Consider the following 17170-nt stretch of genomic DNA (forward strand, 5'->3'; position numbering starts at 1 on the left):
AGTTCCTAATATCTCTATCGGTCGCCCCAGCGTGAGTTCCTAATATCTCTATCGGTCGCCCCAGCGTGAGTTCCTAATATCTCTATCGGTCGCCCCAGCGTGAGTTCCTAATATCTCTATCGGTCGCCCCAGCGTGAGTTCCTAATATCTCTATCGGTCGCCCCAGCGTGAGTTCCAAATATCTCTATCGGTCGCCCCAGCGTGAGTTCCTAATATCTCTATCGGTCGCCCCAGCGTGAGTTCCTAATATCTCTATCGGTCGCCCCAGCGTGAGTTCCTAATATCTCTATCGGTCGCCCCAGCGTGAGTTCCTAATATCTCTATCGGTCGCCCCAGCGTGAGTTCCTAATATCTCTATCGGTCGCCCCAGCGTGAGTTCCTAATATCTCTATCGGTCGCCCCAGCGTGAGTTCCTAATATCTCTATCGGTCGCCCCAGCGTGAGTTCCTAATATCTCTATCGGTCGCCCCAGCGTGAGTTCCTAATATCTCTATCGGTCGCCCCAGCGTGAGTTCCTAATATCTCTATCGGTCGCCCCAGCGTGAGTTCCTAATATCTCTATCGGTCGCCCCAGCGTGAGTTCCTAATATCTCTATCGGTCGCCCCAGCGTGAGTTCCTAATATCTCTATCGGTCGCCCCAGCGTGAGTTCCTAATATCTCTATCGGTCCCCCAGCGTGAGTTTTTTATACTCGTGATGTTAGAATGTTCTCTCCATTCCAGAATGTGATTGTTACTTCACAGTGCATTTAATCCGCGCTGCCCTCAAACCAAAGCACGCAGACTGTTTTTATTTATAGGCTGTTTTCAAACTTCAATTTCAAATGATTTTCTAACAAGTTTTTATTTTCTAAGAACAGTTTGAATTGAGGTGTGTTCCGCCTCCTCATTTATTCATATAAAAATAGTCTTTTTTTTTTTTTTACTTTTGCGGACAATTAAATTTTTGGGACATTTCTGACCGGGACAAAATTCCCCAAGCACTTTCCAATTGTTTGTGCAGTTCAAGTCTGCAGACATTTGCTCATCTCCCGTCAGAACAGGATCTGCACACGTGTTGACATTTTCCATCTGTTGCCCTCATTGTTTTCCTTACTAATAATAACTTTGGAAATGTGTGTGTTTCTATCAAAGTAAGTGCATTATTACGTTGTAATAGTTTATGTATGTCGTTTCTATTGTAGCATAATAGATTTGTGTATATTCTTTATAACCGCGGACACGTGAGGTAACGCTACTCATTTTATAACCTTTATGGTGTTATATTCAATCGTGCTTAGGTAGCGAGCTACATTTTTCTATCAGCTCTGTAAAACAATGCTAATTGCGTCAGAGAAGTATTATCTTGTGTTGTATTTTGAAGCTAAATGGCCTTATGACTCCCTAGTGGCGCAGCGGTCAAAGGCACTGCACATCAGTGCTAGAGACGTCACTACAGACTCCCTGGTTCAAATCCAGGCTGTATCACAACTGGCTGTGATTGGGAGTCCCATAGGGCCCAGCCGTTGTCCGAGTTTAGCCAGTGTAGGCCATCATAGGTAAATAATAATTAGTTGTTAAATGACTTGCCTAGTTAAATAAAACATATGACCATGGTTTGTTTATTTGGTCTATTCAGCATGGCTCTGTTCTGCCCTGCCTTGCCCCCTTGTGGAGCTCAAAAGTTACTTTCTTACTGTTAGAACTCAAATCTGGGATTTTGTCAATGCAATAAACTATTTTTATGTTATTTGTAATATTGTTTTATTGCTATATCCTTATATTGTATTCTAATGAATAATTCCTCTTTATTCTGTACTTTCAGAAACCACAAACAGTATTTGCCAATATCATAACTGGAACTGGACATCTTTCCAGCTGAAGATTGAGGACAGCTTTTGTATGCTAAGGTTCTCTCCTTAACAGTTTTACTGGATGGAAACACAGCAAGAAAACACACAGGCCAATATGTAATAGTCCTCTATTTTATTGAAGTATTGGTAGTTGGTTCAACAACAACTTGTTTTACTAGAGGACAAAAAAATTGAATATGCATAACCCATATTTAATATTCATGCAGTGACTGAACAACAACTGCATTTCCACCCCCACCTCTAAAGGCATAATATCATGGCAGGTCACCTGTCAAGTCACCTGTCAGGTCAGTCAGTCACTTATTGCTGCAGATGTGCTCAATAATGCTTGAGCATGTGATACTCCTCAAAGCATGGTGAAATACATAGAGGTGTATCACAAGCTAAACACATGTATTTTGTCATCTTCCTCTGCTTACTTCTCCTGGCGCCAGACAGGCAGACTTTGCAGTGCCTCCGTGTGCGACTACCTTGAGCAGCAGTTTGAGGGACTTTGCAGGAAAAATGCCGTGCAGTGAGGCGTAGGGGATTGTCTACAGCAGGGCGACCCCCCCAGTGGAGGGGCGCCGAAGGGTGTGGTGCTCCTCCAACAGCTCTCTCATGAGGTTCTCTCTGTATTTTTGGTAGGTAATTACTTTACCTATGAGGGAGTGGGGAGGATGATGAAAGTTAGAGGATGATGAGGCAGTGGGTAGGTTTGTGAGATATTGTCACTGTAATTGCATAATGGATTTGTATGTGAACTGTACATCCAATTACAAAGGGTGTGGTGCTCCTCCAATAGCTCTCTCATGAGGTTCTCTCTGTATTGAGCTAGGGCTGGGCGATATGGACCAAAAGTCATATCCCGATATATTTAGGCTGAATATCGATATAAGATATATATCCTGATATTTTTTCCGCAAAGTGAGAGCAAATGTTCAGTCAAAGTCAAAGCCAGATATGACATGTCTCAAGTAGTTTTATTGAAACCGGCTATTTCAGTGAACAGTTGAAAAATCAAATGAATAAATAATGATGATGATTTCTAATATTGTGTCTGGTTTCATCCATCAGATGTCTGTGATCTCACACTGGACCTAAACACAGTAAACAGACTCCTCTCTCTGTCTGAGGAGAACAGAAAGGTGACATGTAGGACAGAGGAGCAGCCGTATCCTGATCACCCAGAGAGATTTGAGGACTGTAGACAGGTGCTGTGTAGAGAGGGTCTGACTGGGCGCTGTTACTGGGAGGTAGAGTGGAGTGGGGGGGCTGATATAGAAGTGACATATAAAGGAATCAGCAGGAGAGGATGGGGTGATGACTGTTGTCTTGGATACAATGACAAGTCCTGGAGTCTGTCCTACTCTGTTACTGGGATGAGACGCTTATCCATTGTGATGTAGAAGCTCTCAATCTTGCTCTTCTGACGCCCAACAGCGAGGAGGTACGGCTGCCGACCCTGCTGGTTGCGGAGATGCTCCTCCAAACTGCAGCATGACTAGGGTTGAGATCAGAAAACTGAAAATTAGACACAAGAATAATGTCTGTCTGTTGTTCTTGTTGTTGTTCTTAGTATTTATGCTTAGTATTTAATGCTACTTCATATTTCTACTCCACTAAAAACTCCACAATGTTTAGGCCTACCTACGTGTCAACATTAGTTTCTAGTTACTTTGCAGTTGGCTCTTTCAATCCAGAGAAAAAACTATAGTCTATCATAATAACTAAATATGTTACCTTGATGATATCAACAGGCTAACCAGCATTTTAAAGTCATAATTACCTCACCTTTACCAGCTGTAACATTAAAGTGGTAAACACATCAATGCATCACTAATTCTTATCCAATAACCTAATAAATATGCTTCTGAAATCTACCATCCTGTATTGTAAGTGATTTTACTTTTACCACTTTATGTTTTGTGTTTTATTAATCCATTTTTTGGCCAAGACAGCAGCATAAAACCAAAAAAGTTGCAGACAAGACACAAAGGAAAATAATGAAAAACTAATATTTTAATATGTTTTTTTCTTTAAAGTACTTTGTTTTGTGTTTTATTAATCTACTTAATCAATTTTTAGCCAAGACAGCAGCATAAAACAAAAAAAAGTTGCAGACAAGACACAAAGGAAAATAATGAAAAACTAATATTTTAATCTACTTAATCAATTTTTGGCCAAGACAGCAGCATAAAACCAAAAAAAGTTGCAGACAGACACAAAGGAAAATAATGAAAAACTAATATTTTAATATGTTTTATTAATCTACTTAATCAATTTTTGGCCAAGACAGCAGCATAAAACCAAAAAAGTTGCAGACAGACACAAAGGAAAATAATGAAAAACTAATATTTTAATATGTTTTTTTCTTTAAAGTACTTTATGTTTTGTGTTTTATTAATCCATTTTTTGGCCAAGACAGCAGCATAAAACAAAAAAAGTTGCAGACAAGACACAAAGGAAAATAATGAACAACTAATATTTTAATCTACTTAATCAATTTTTGGCCAAGACAGCAGCATAAAACCAAAAAAAGTTTTAGACAAGACACAAAGGAAAAAAGAATGATAAAGTAATATTGTAATCAGTAAAATGTGTGAATAGTCCTTAAAACACTGCACTCCCCAATAGCCAAGTGTAGTCTGACCGAAGCACTGCATCCTCAGCCGCTCGTTCAGCTCCACCGCTTTGACCACGTTGCTCCCGTTGTCGGTTGTTATAGCAACCGGATGCTTTTCTCGGGAGTTTCCCAGCTTGCGTCCTGCAAGGCCTCAGCTATATGCTCACCGGTGTGATCCTGGGGGGGAAATAACTTGTTTTGGAGACGACACGACGCTGTTTTCATCATCATCTCAGGCTCACATGTCCTGCTCGACCACATATCGCTGGTCAACGCAAAATGGGTCCCGTTAGCGAGCCGGTCAGCAAGGCTCTGCCTGACTTCAGTGGACATTTGTGGCAGTGCTTCTCGTGCAAAGTAGTTGGGAAGCTCATATCTCGGGTCCATAGTTTTCAGTAGCTTTTTGAATCCGACTTGTTCCACAGTTGCAACAGGGACCATATCTTTAGCAATGTGATAGGACACCGCTTTAGTTATAGTACACCACTTGCCAATTTTCTTTTCATTAGGCACCACACTGCGGGAAAATGAAGTTTGCAGTGAGCTTTGTTTCGGGGCTGGAGCTTTTTCGGGTTGTCGACGGCTTGCGGCTGGGGCTTCTGCAGCGCGCAGTTTCACACACTCTTCGTATTGCAGTTTGTGCCACTGTTTTAGGTGGTGAAAAAGATTTGTAGTGCTGGAACTTTTTTTATGGCACTGCCTACATATAACGTGAATCCGAACCATCTCCAAATGACTGAGCCAATGCTTTTTCTTTTACTAACCAATTCCTCGTCAAAACGCTCCGCAGACGCTGTTGCTTCCTCCATGTTTGTTGAAGTGTCTGTTCCTGCCCCTCCGCCCTCTGTGCATGAAAGAGGAGGCGCGGGGAGCAGCGCAGAGAGCTCCGGGTCTGCAGCTTGCTTGGAGCAAGGATCAAAGCGCAAACTATATCGATTTATGTGAAATGGTCTAATTTCATATCACATTTAAAATATATATCGATATATCGCCCAGCCCTAGTCAGGCTGATAAGAACAATTCTTATTTTGTATAACGGGTCACTTACGCTTCGAACACACCGACTGCGTCGTTGCATCACTGCTACGTAACATTTTGCGCAGCTCGGCAACTATACTGACGCATCGAACACACCGACTGCGTCATTGCATCACTGCTACGTAACATTTTGCGCTGCTAGGCAACTATACTGACGCAGGAACCTTTTGCAGATGGTCGCATGCGGTTGTACACATGGAGGAGAGAATCATTTTCGCAGTATCCTCAAAACCGTGTCTTTTTGACACAACTGCTGACAGCTACAGGGACATAAACACAAAAAAATGCTGCTTGGAGACAAGTGTCCACGATAGTAGGATTGCCAGGTCAGTTTAGTAGTGAGCACGTGCTAGATGTGGCTAGTTAGCTAGCTAGCTAACCTAGCTTGCTAACCTAGCCAATGAGGTGTGTGTGTGAAAGAAATAGTCAAATAAATTATGCTAGTTACTACCCCTGATAACTTTACCAAATAATCATGTTTGAAAGAGTGAGTGTGTATGTCATAAATAGTCATAGAAATGGTAGATACTACTGTACCCCTGATAATTTGGTCAGATAACCGTGTGTGTGTGTGTGTGTGTGTGTGTGTGTGTGTGTGTGTGTGTGTGTGTGTGTGTCTATGTGTACAGTAGGTGACATATCCATGATAGCTATCTAATAACTATAGGTATGCTAGGTAATGGTTTGGCTTATCATGTCTATGTAGAAGAAGACTGTAGGAGGAAGTGGAGAGGACTCAGGGACAGGTATCAGAGAGAGAGAAGGGCAGAGAAAGAGAAGAAGAGGTCTGGGTCAGCAGCTTCAGGCCGGCAGCCTTGGTGCTTCTGCCACATTCTTTCTTTTCTGGATCCATTTATTGTGCCTATGGCAACGAGTGGCAATTTTACAGCCAGACCCTCTACTACATCATCCACAAGTGTTGTCCCCACCGGTGCATCAAGACCCTCAATGTCACCTACAACTGCGACCATCGCCTCCACCGCTGCAGCGAGACCCTCTACAATGTCTACATCATCCACAAGTATGACCACCATCGGTGCAGCCATGGAAGACGATGAAATGGAGGAAGCACCTCTGGATCTAGGACCACCTGAGATTATTATGAACCTCACGGAAGTGACCACTGAGGACCTCGTTGAACAGGATGTGGCCGTGGAGACAAACAGAGAGAGAAACGAAGAGGAACAACGTCACACCAGGCGTCATCGAAGGTTCCAGATCCACTCAACTCATTTCAGCAGAGGCTCCTCCAAGCCGTCGAGAGGGATGCAGCCCAACCTGATGCTCACAGGAAGGAGGATGAAGAGACCCTCTTTGCCATGAGCCTGGTGCCAACCCTGAAGAGGCTGCCTCAGCAAAGAAAAGCAGCAGTCAAAGTTAAAATGTATCAGCTGCTTTTCTAAGCCCAGTTCAATGGTAGGTTTTTTTTCTTCTCCACATCACAGGTAGTGTCATAAGTGTTGCGACAGTGAAGTAGGTCATTCTTTACAGTATACTCATGTAGGCTAATTGGTATTTCAGATCAAAGTATTAATATGAGGCAAATGTACAGCTGTTGTTTCTAGGTTAGAAAATATCCCTAAACAACAGTTTACTGTCTAAATATTTTCCTGTCATATTCATCTTTATCTCTGGAATACAAATTCCATGAGTAAACAGCAAGTATTACCAACTTTACTGCACTGTTCCAATATTTATGCCTCTAACTACACTATACAAGCAGTATTTAGTTCACATAAATCTCACCTTTTATGGTTTTCTTTTATGTTAAGCTTGTATGTGTTGTTTTTCTCTTCCCTTCCAGAGATGGAGACCATTTAGCCGACCAGCTCACAGGAAGGACAGGAAGAGGAGAGGAGTTGTCTGGTTGTTGTTTTTCTCTTCCCTTCCAGAGATGGAGTCCATTTAGCCGACCAGCTCACAGGAAGGACAGGAAGAGGAGAGGAGTTGTCTGGTTGTTGTTTTTCTCTTCCCTTCCAGAGATGGAGTCCATTTAGCCGACCAGCTCACAGGAAGGACAGGAAGAGGAGAGGAGTTGTCTGGTTGTTGTTTTTCTCTTCCCTTCCAGAGATGGAGTCCATTTAGCCGACCAGCTCACAGGAAGGACAGGAAGAGGAGAGGAGTTGTCTGGTTGTTGTTTTTCTCTTCCCTTCCAGAGATGGTGTCCATTTAGCCGACCAGCTCACAGGAAGGACAGGAAGAGGAGAGGAGTCGTCTGGTTGTTGTTTTTTTCTTCCCTTCCAGAGATGGTGTCCATTTAGCCGACCAGCTCACAGGAAGGACAGGAAGAGGAGAGGAGTTGTCTGGTTGTTGTTTTTCTCTTCCCTTCCAGAGATGGTGTCCATTTAGCCGACCAGCTCACAGGAAGGACAGGAAGAGGAGAGGAGTCGTCTGGTTGTTGTTTTTTTCTTCCCTTCCAGAGATGGTGTCCATTTAGCCGACCAGCTCACAGGAAGGACAGGAAGAGGAGAGGAGTTGTCTGGTTGTTGTTTTTCTCTTCCCTTCCAGAGATGGAGTCCATTTAGCCGACCAGCTCACAGGAAGGACAGGAAGAGGAGAGGAGTTGTCTGGTTGTTGTTTTTGACCTCCCTCATTGTACCTTTCTTTTCACACACGTCCGTTCCGTTTAAATTCAGTCAATTCATAGTCATTTGTTTATAAAGTCTCGGGATAGCATTCATTATTAGTGTTACATAGATTTCTGAATTGACAGAATTGAAACTCATACACTGAAGAATTCACAGATGCTCTTTTTTAAATGTTTACACGCTCACACACCTCTTTCAATAGTTGTCGGTCTGCCTCCATCACCACCAGCATCTTCAAAGGGACCTGGTACTTGGTCAGTGGACAAGGGAACCTCAGATTCAGGGTTCTCAATGGCTACAAGGTTATATACATAGTACATAATACATACATAGTAATTGCAATTAGCTAATTCAGATTGTAGTTTACGTCAGCCGAGAGTTAGAAAATATGACTGCTTGTGTTGGGTCAATCTTTCCTCAGTTAGCGCTACGACAAATGTAGCCTACATTTTTTCCGGTTAGGATGATTGTGTTGTGCTATATATATATATATATATATATATATATATATATATATATATACTTCTGTGAATATCTGAACCATTTGCATCCAAAAATAAACTGCTCACATTCTGGAGATAAACTTTGTAAGGACTGTCTGTGTGTTTTGTGTAAATAGTTTCTGAAAAAAGTGTCCAGCTCAAACGCTGATTGTTGCGTCATTGGTAACTGTCCGTTTTAAAGAGGGTTCTAAACGAGCGTTCTAAACCAGCGTTCTAAACCAGCGTTCTAAATGAGTGTTCTAAACAAGCGTTCTAAACCAGCGTTCTAAACCAGCGTTCTAAATGAGTGTTCCAAATGAGCGTTCTAAATAAGCGTTCTAAACAAGCGTTCTAAATGAGTGTGTCCAGCTCAAACGCTGATTGTTGCGTCATTGTAAAGTGTCCGTTGTAACGGGGTTCCAACCTACTAATCAACCCGCTTCAGGGACTGTAGAACGGCTGGTAGGAATAATAACAATGGCTGGGCTGATGGGCACTTCAGTGACTTGGAGCCTTTGATTGCCCTGCCTCTGGGAGCCTGTCCACTTGTTACATGATTACTGAGTGAAAGAGAGCCTATGAAAGTTTTCATTGGAGGGTGGGTGACCCCCTTGGTGGCTGAACCTGAGATCAATGAGAGAACTTGTCAGAAAAAACGACAGAGTCCCACTTTCTCTGTCATTGTACAAAGTAGAGAGTGGGGAAAAAATGTGTACAAATGTATACAGAGGCTCTGGAATTTGTCATAAAAAAAATACAAATAATGAAAAAGGATTAAAATAAAGTTCCAACAGTACATGAGATGATCTGACTGAACCAACTGCTATCTTAAAATGTTTATTCAGTTAGGAAACAGAGGATGTATTACATAAAGTTATCACACAATTAAATAATAAATCCTCACTCACACTATCGTGGACACTTGTCTCCAAGCAGCATTTTTTTGTGTTTATGTCCCTGTAGCTGTCAGCAGTTGTATCAAAAATACACGGTTTTGAGGATACAGCGAAAATGATTCTCTCCTCCATGTGTACAACCGCATGCGACCATCTGCAAAAGGTTCCTGCATCAGTATCGTTGCGTAGCTGCGTAAAATGTTACGTAGCAGTGACGCCATGACGCAGTCGGTGTGTTCGAAGCGTAAGTGACCCGTTATACAAAATAAGAATTGTTCTTATCAGCCTGACTAGGGCTGGGCGATATATCGATATATATTTTAAATGTGATATGAAATTAGACCATTTCGCATATATCGATATAGTTGAAATTTGCGCTTTGATCCTTGCTCCAAGCAAGCTGCAGACCCGGAGCTCTCTGCGCTGCTCCCCGCGCCTCCTCTTTCATGCACAGAGGGCGGAGGGGCAGGAACAGACACTTCAACAAACATGGAGGAAGCAACAGCGTCTGCGGAGCGTTTTGACGAGGAATTGGTTAGTAAAAGAAAAAGCATTGGCTCAGTCATTTGGAGATGGTTCGGATTCAAAGTATCAGATGAGCAACAAAATCACGTTATATGTAGGCAGTGCCATAAAAAAAGTTCCAGCACTACAAATCTTTGTCACCACCTAAAACAGTGGCACAAACTGCAATACGAAGAGTGTGTGAAACTGCGCGCTGCAGAAGCCCCAGCCGCAAGCCGTCGACAACCCGAAAAAGCTCCAGCCCCGAAACAAAGCTCACTGCAAACTTCATTTTCCCGCAGTGTGGTGCCTAATGAAAAGAAAATTGGCAAGTGGTGTACTATAACTAAAGCGGTGTCCTATCACATTGCTAAAGATATGGTCCCTGTTGCAACTCTCGAACAAGTCGGATTCAAAAAGCTACTGAAAACTATGGACCCGAGATATGAGCTTCCCAACTACTTTGCACGAGAAGCACTGCCACAAATGTCCACTGAAGTCAGGCAGAGCCTTGCTGACCGGCTCGCTAACGGGACCCATTTTGCGTTGACCAGCGATATGTGGTCGAGCAGGACATGTGAGCCTGAGATGATGATGAAAACAGCGTCGTGTCGTCTCCAAAACAAGTTATTTCCCCCCCAGGATCACACCGGTGAGCATATAGCTGAGGCCTTGCAGGACGCAAGCTGGGAAACTCCCGAGAAAAGCATCCGGTTGCTATAACAACCGACAACGGGAGCAACGTGGTCAAAGCGGTGGAGCTGAACGAGCGGCTGAGGATGCAGTGCTTCGGTCAGACTACACTTGGCTATTGGGGAGTGCAGTGTTTTAAGGACTATTCACACATTTTACTGATTACAATATTACTTTTTCATTCTTTTTTCCTTTGTGTCTTGTCTGCAACTTTTTTTTGGTTTTATGCTGCTGTCTTGGCCAAAAATGGATTAATAAAACACAAAACATAAAGTGCTAAAAGTAAAATCACTTACAATACAGGATGGTAGATTTCAGAACCATATTTATTAGGTTATTGGATAAGAATTAGTGATGCATTGATGTGTTTACCACTTTAATGTTACAGCTGGTAAAGGTGAGGTAATTATGACTTTAAAATGCTGGTTAGCCTGTTGATATCATCAAGGTAACATATTTAGTTATTATGATAGACTATAGTTTTTTCTCTGGATTGAAAGAGCCAACTGCAAAGTAACTAGAAACTAATGTTGACACGTAGGTCGGCCTAAACATTGTGGAGTTTTTAGTGGAGTAGAAATATGAAGTAGCATTAAATACTAAGCATAAATACTAAGAACAACAACAACAACAACAGAAAGACATTATTCTTGTGTCTAATTTTCAGTTTTCTGAACTCAACCCTAGTCATGCTGCAGTTTGGAGGAGCATCTCCGCAACCAGCAGGGTCGGCAGCCGTACCTCCTCGCTGTTGGGCGTCAGAAGAGCAAGATTGAGAGCTTCTACATCACAATGGATAAGCGTCTCATCCCAGTAACAGCGCCCAGTCAGACCCTCTCTACACAGCACCTGTCTACAGTCCTCAAATCTCTCTGTGTGACCAGGATACGGCTGCTCCTCTCTCCCACTCCACTCTACCTCCCAGTAACAGCGCCCAGTCAGACCCTCTCTACACAGCACCTGTCTACAGACCTCAAATCTCTCTGGGTGATCAGGATACGGCTGCTTCTCTCTCCTCCATGTCACCTTTCTGTTCTCCTCAGACAGAGAGAGGAGTCTGTTTACTGTGTTTAGGTCCAGTGTGAGATCACAGACATCTGATGGATGAAACCAGACACAATATTAGAAATCATCATCATTATTTATTCATTTGATTTTTCAACTGTTCACTGAAATAGCCGGTTTCAATAAAACTACTTGAGACATGTCATATCTGGCTTTGACTTTGACTGAACATTTGCTCTCACTTTGCGGAAAAAATATCAGGATATATATCTTATATCGATATTCAGCCTAAATATATCGGGATATGACTTTTGGTCCATATCGCCCAGCCCTAGCTCAATACAGAGAGAACCTCATGAGAGAGCTATTGGAGGAGCACCACACCCTTTGTAATTGGATGTACAGTTCACATACAAATCCATTATGCAATTACAGTGACAATATCTCACCAACCTACCCACTGTCTCATCATCCTCTAACTTTCCTCATCCTCCCCACTCCCTCATAGGTAAAGTAATTACCTACCAAAAATACAGAGAGAACCTCATGAGAGAGCTGTTGGAGGAGCACCACACCCTTCGGCGCCCCTCCACTGGGGGGTCGCCCTGCTGTAGACAATCCCCTACGCCTCACTGCATGGCATTTTCCCTGCAAAGTCCCTCAAACTGCTGCTCAAGGTAGTCGCACACGGAGGCACTGCAAAGTCTGCCTGTCTGGCGCCAGGAGAAGTAAGCAGAGGAAGATGACAAAATACATGTGTTTAGCTTGTGATACACCTCTATGTATTTCACCATGCTTTGAGGATTATCACATGCTCAAGCATTATTGAGCACATCTGCAGCAATAAGTGACTGACTGACCTGACAGGTGACTTGACAGGTGACCTGCCATGATACTATGCCTTTAGAGGTGGGGGTGGAAATGCAGTTGTTGTTCAGTCACTGCATGAATATTAAATATGGGTTATACATATTCCATTTTTGTTGTCCTCTAGTAAAACAAGTTGTTGTTGAACCAACTACCAATACTTCAATAAAATAGAGGACTATTACATATTGGCCTATGTGTTTTCTTGCTGTGTTTCCATCCAGTAAAACTGTTAAGGAGAGAACCTTAGCATACAAAAGCTGTCCTCAATCTTCAGCTGGAAAGATGTCCAGTTCCAGTTATGATATTGGCAAATACTGTTTGTGGTTTCTGAAAGTACAGAATAAAGAGTAATTATTCATTAGAATACAATATAAGGATATAGCAATAAAACAATATTACAAATAACATAAAAATAGTTTATTGCATTGACAAAATCCCAGATTTGAGTTCTAACAGTAAGAAAGTAACTTTTGAGCTCCACAAGGGGGCAAGGCAGGGCAGAACAGAGCCATGCTGAATAGACCAAATAAACAAACCATGGTCATATGTTTTATTTTATTTAACTAGGCAAGTCATTTAACAACTAATTATTATTTACCTATGATGGCCTACACCGGCCAAACTCGGACAACGCTGGGCCAATTGTGCGCTGCCCTATGGGACTCCCAATCACAGCCAGTTGTGATACAGCCTGGATTTGAACCAGGGTGTCTGTAGTGACGTCTCTAGCACTGAGATGCAGTGCCTTTATAGCTGTGTGTAATGTTTTGTCAATGCAAAGACACGCGTCACCAAAAGCAGAAAACCAGCTAAAATGATGCACTAACCTTTGACAATCTCCATCAGATGACACTCCTAGGACATTATGTTATACAATACATGCATTTTTAGTTCTATCAAGTTCATATTTATATCCAAAAACAGCGTTTTACTATGGCGTTGATGTTGAGGAAATCTTTTCCCTCCAATACCGCCAGTCAAATCAGCACAACAAATTAAATAATTACTATTCGAAAACATTGGTAAAATATTATATTGTCATTCAAAGAATTATAGATTTACATCTCTTGAACGCAACCAGATTGCCAGATTTAAAAATAACCTTACTGGGAAATCACACTTTGCAATAATCTGAGCACTGCGCCCAGAAAAATACGCTTTGCGATACAGACTAACCGCCATGTTGGAGAGATCTAAAATCGAAAATACTATGTAAATAATCCATTACCTTTGATTCTCTTCATCAGATGTCACTTCCAGGAATCCCAGGTCCATAACGAATGTAGTTTTGTTCAAAAAAGCTCATAATTTATGTCCAAAAAGCTCCGTGTTGTTAGCACATGATCTAAGCCAGCCGGACTTCACTTCATGAACGAGGGGAAAAAATATATTTACGTTCGTTCAAACATGTCAAACGTTGTATAGCATAAATCATTAGTGCCTTTTTTAACCAGAACATGAATAATATTCAAGGCGGACGATTGCGTTCTCTTTTAGAACGTATTGGAACGAGAGTACCCAACATGAACTCGCGCGCCAGAGTCTAATCGGCCATCACCGTTCCAAGGCTCTTGTTCGGTCAGATCTCACAGTATAAGACTCAAAACACTTTGTAAAGACTGGTGACATCTAGTGGAAGCCATAGGAAGTGCTCAACGATTAATAAGCCCCTGTGTGTTTCAATGGCATAGGCTTAAAGTCAATTCAACACATCAGGTATCCACTTCCTGTCAGAATCTGTCTCAGGGTTTTGCCTGCCAAATGAGTTCTGTTATACTCACAGACACCATTCAAACAGTTTTAGAAACTTTAGGGTGTTTTCTATCCATATATAATAAGTATAGGCATATTCTAGTTACTGGGTAGGATTAGTAACCAGATTAAATCGGGTACGTTTTTTTATCCAGCCGTGAAAATACTGCCCCCTAGCCCTAACAGGTTTTAAGTACCCTTTTTAAATGCTTTAGACTCTTTGACACATTTTTGATGTCTCTGTGCGTTACGCACCTATACTGTGGGTCTCCCATCCTCCTCAACAACAGAAATGTCTAATAACGTCTAATACAATTCATCATTAATAATTCTGCAAGTGTTCTGTGTTCAGAAGCCTGATTCTACTCACTGTGGTAGTGTGGAAGTGTTGAGCTGTATTATTTGGCCTGTGGTCCTGTTGTCCCCAATCCCAGTGGTGAAGATAATGTCTTAATTGAGCTTCTTGTCTGTGACTGAGATACGTAATCTGCACATTTACTAAAACGTCAGCTCTCATCTCTCCCAATGTTCTCAATGTCAAACCATGAAGGCCAGGTAGTTTTTTTTCATGATTGCAACCCAGGTCATTTTAGTCGGCTGGCCCTCGCTACATATTTGTCGCCAGACCCACTGGCTCCAGGTCATCTACAAGTCTATGCTAGGTAAAGCTCCGCCTTACCTCAGCTCACTGGTCACGATAACAACACCCACCCGTAGCACGCGCTCCAGCAGGTATATCTCACTGGTCATCCCCAAAGCCAACACCTCCTTTGGCCTTCTTTCCTTCCAGTTCTCTAGTGCCAATGACTGAAACGAATTGCAAAAATCGCTGAAGCCGGAGACTTATTGCTCCCTCACTAACTTTAAACATCAGCTATCTGAGCAGCTAACCGATCGCTGCAGCTGTACATAGGCCATCTGTAAATAGCCCACCCAATCTACCTACCTCATCCCCATATTGTTTTTATTTACTTTGCTGCTCTTTTGCACACCAGTATTTCTCCAGTGTAAATCTGCTAAATTGTGATTACTTTGCTACTACGGCCTATTTATTGCCTTACCTCCACACGCCATTTGCACACACTGTATATAGACTTTCTTTTTTCTTTTGTGTTGACTGTACGTTTGTTTATTCCATGTGTAACTCTGTTGTTGTTTCTGTCGCACTGCTTTGCTTTATATCTTGGCCAGGTCGCATTGGTAAATGAGAACTTGTTCTCAACTGGCCACCTGGTTAAATAAAGGACTTGTTCTCAACTGGTCTACCTGGTTAAATAAAGGACTTGTTCTCAACTGGCCTACCTGGTTAAATAAAGGACTTGTTCTCAACTAGTCTACCTGGTTAAATAAAGGACTTGTTCTCAACTGGCCACCTGGTTAAATAAAGGACTTGTTCTCAACTGGCCGACCTGGTTAAATAAAGGTGAAATAATAAAAATAAAAAGATCCTAGATCATAATGAATCAGATTACATGGAGAGGAGGACCTGATCCTAGATCATAATGAATCAGATTACATGGAGAGGGGGACCTGATCCTATGTCATAATGAATCAGATTACATGGAGAGGAGGACCTGATCCTAGATCATAATGAATCAGATTACATGGACAGGGAGGACCTGATCCTAGATCATAATGAATCAGATTACATGGAGAGGGGGGACCTGATCCTAGATCATAATGAATCAGATTACATGGAGAGGGGGGACCTGATCCTAGATCAAAATGAATCAGATTACATGGAGAGGAGGACCTGATCCTAGATCATAATGAATCAGATTACATGGAGAGGGGGACCTGATCCTAGATCAAAATGAATCAGATTACATGGAGAGGGGGGGACCTGATCCTAGATCATAATGAATCAGATTATATGGAGAGGAGGGACCTGATCCTAGATCATAATGAATCAGATTACATGGAGAGGGGGGACCTGATCCTAGATCACATTGAATCAGATTACATGGAAAGGGGGGACCTGATCCTATATCATAATGAATCAGATTACATGGAGAGGGGGGACCTGATCCTATATCATAATGAATCAGATTACATGGAGAGGGGGGACCTGATCCTATATCATAATGAATCAGATTACATGGAGAGGAGGACCTGATCCTAGATCATAATGAATCAGATTACATGGAGAGGAGGACCTGATCCTAGATCATAATGAATCAGATTACATGGACAGGGAGGACCTGATCCTAGATCATAATGAATCAGATTACATGGAGAGGGGGGACCTGATCCTAGATCATAATGAATCAGATTACATGGAGAGGGGGGACCTGATCCTAGATCAAAATGAATCAGATTACATGGAGAGGGGGGACCTGATCCTATATCATAATGAATCAGATTACATGGAGAGGGGGGACCTGATCCTATATCATAATGAATCAGATTACATGGAGAGGAGGACCTGATCCTAGATCATAATGAATCAGATTACATGGAGGGGGGACCTGATCCTATGTCATAATGAATCAGATTACATGGAGAGGAGGACCTGATCCTAGATCATAATGAATCAGATTACATGGACAGGGAGGACCTGATCCTAGATCATAATGAATCAGATTACATGGAGAGGGGGGACCTGATCCTAGATCATAATGAATCAGATTACATGGAGAGGGGGGACCTGATCCTAGATCAAAATGAATCAGATTACATGGAGAGGAGGACCTGATCCTAGATCATAATGAATCAGATTACATGGAGAGGGGGACCTGATCCTAGATCAAAATGAATCAGATTACATGGAGAGGGGGGGACCTGATCCTAGATCATAATGAATCAGATTATATGGAGAGGAGGGACCTGATCCTAGATCATAATGAATCAGATTACATGGAGAGGGGGGACCTGATCCTAGATCA

At 42.2% G+C, this 17170-nt stretch overlaps 2 long non-coding RNA genes across 2 annotated transcripts; one reads left to right on the top strand and one right to left on the bottom strand.

The window, feature by feature from the left end:
- The first annotated feature begins 1522 nt into the window (after positions 1–1522).
- On the top strand, positions 1523–2965 carry LOC115186547 (uncharacterized). Its single transcript, XR_003875767.1, has 3 exons — positions 1523–1537; positions 1804–2475; positions 2909–2965. It is a non-coding gene; the product is annotated as an uncharacterized LOC115186547 (long non-coding RNA).
- A 9770-nt stretch (positions 2966–12735) lies between these two features.
- On the bottom strand, positions 12736–13173 carry LOC115186743 (uncharacterized). The gene is made up of 2 exons (XR_003875868.1): positions 13132–13173; positions 12736–12860 (listed from the first exon to the last, which is right to left on the bottom strand). It is a non-coding gene; the product is annotated as an uncharacterized LOC115186743 (long non-coding RNA).
- Between the last annotated feature and the right edge of the window lie 3997 nt (positions 13174–17170).

This window comes from Salmo trutta, unplaced genomic scaffold, assembly GCF_901001165.1.
Source record: "Salmo trutta unplaced genomic scaffold, fSalTru1.1, whole genome shotgun sequence".
In the NCBI taxonomy this organism is placed as follows: domain Eukaryota; kingdom Metazoa; phylum Chordata; class Actinopteri; order Salmoniformes; family Salmonidae; genus Salmo; species Salmo trutta.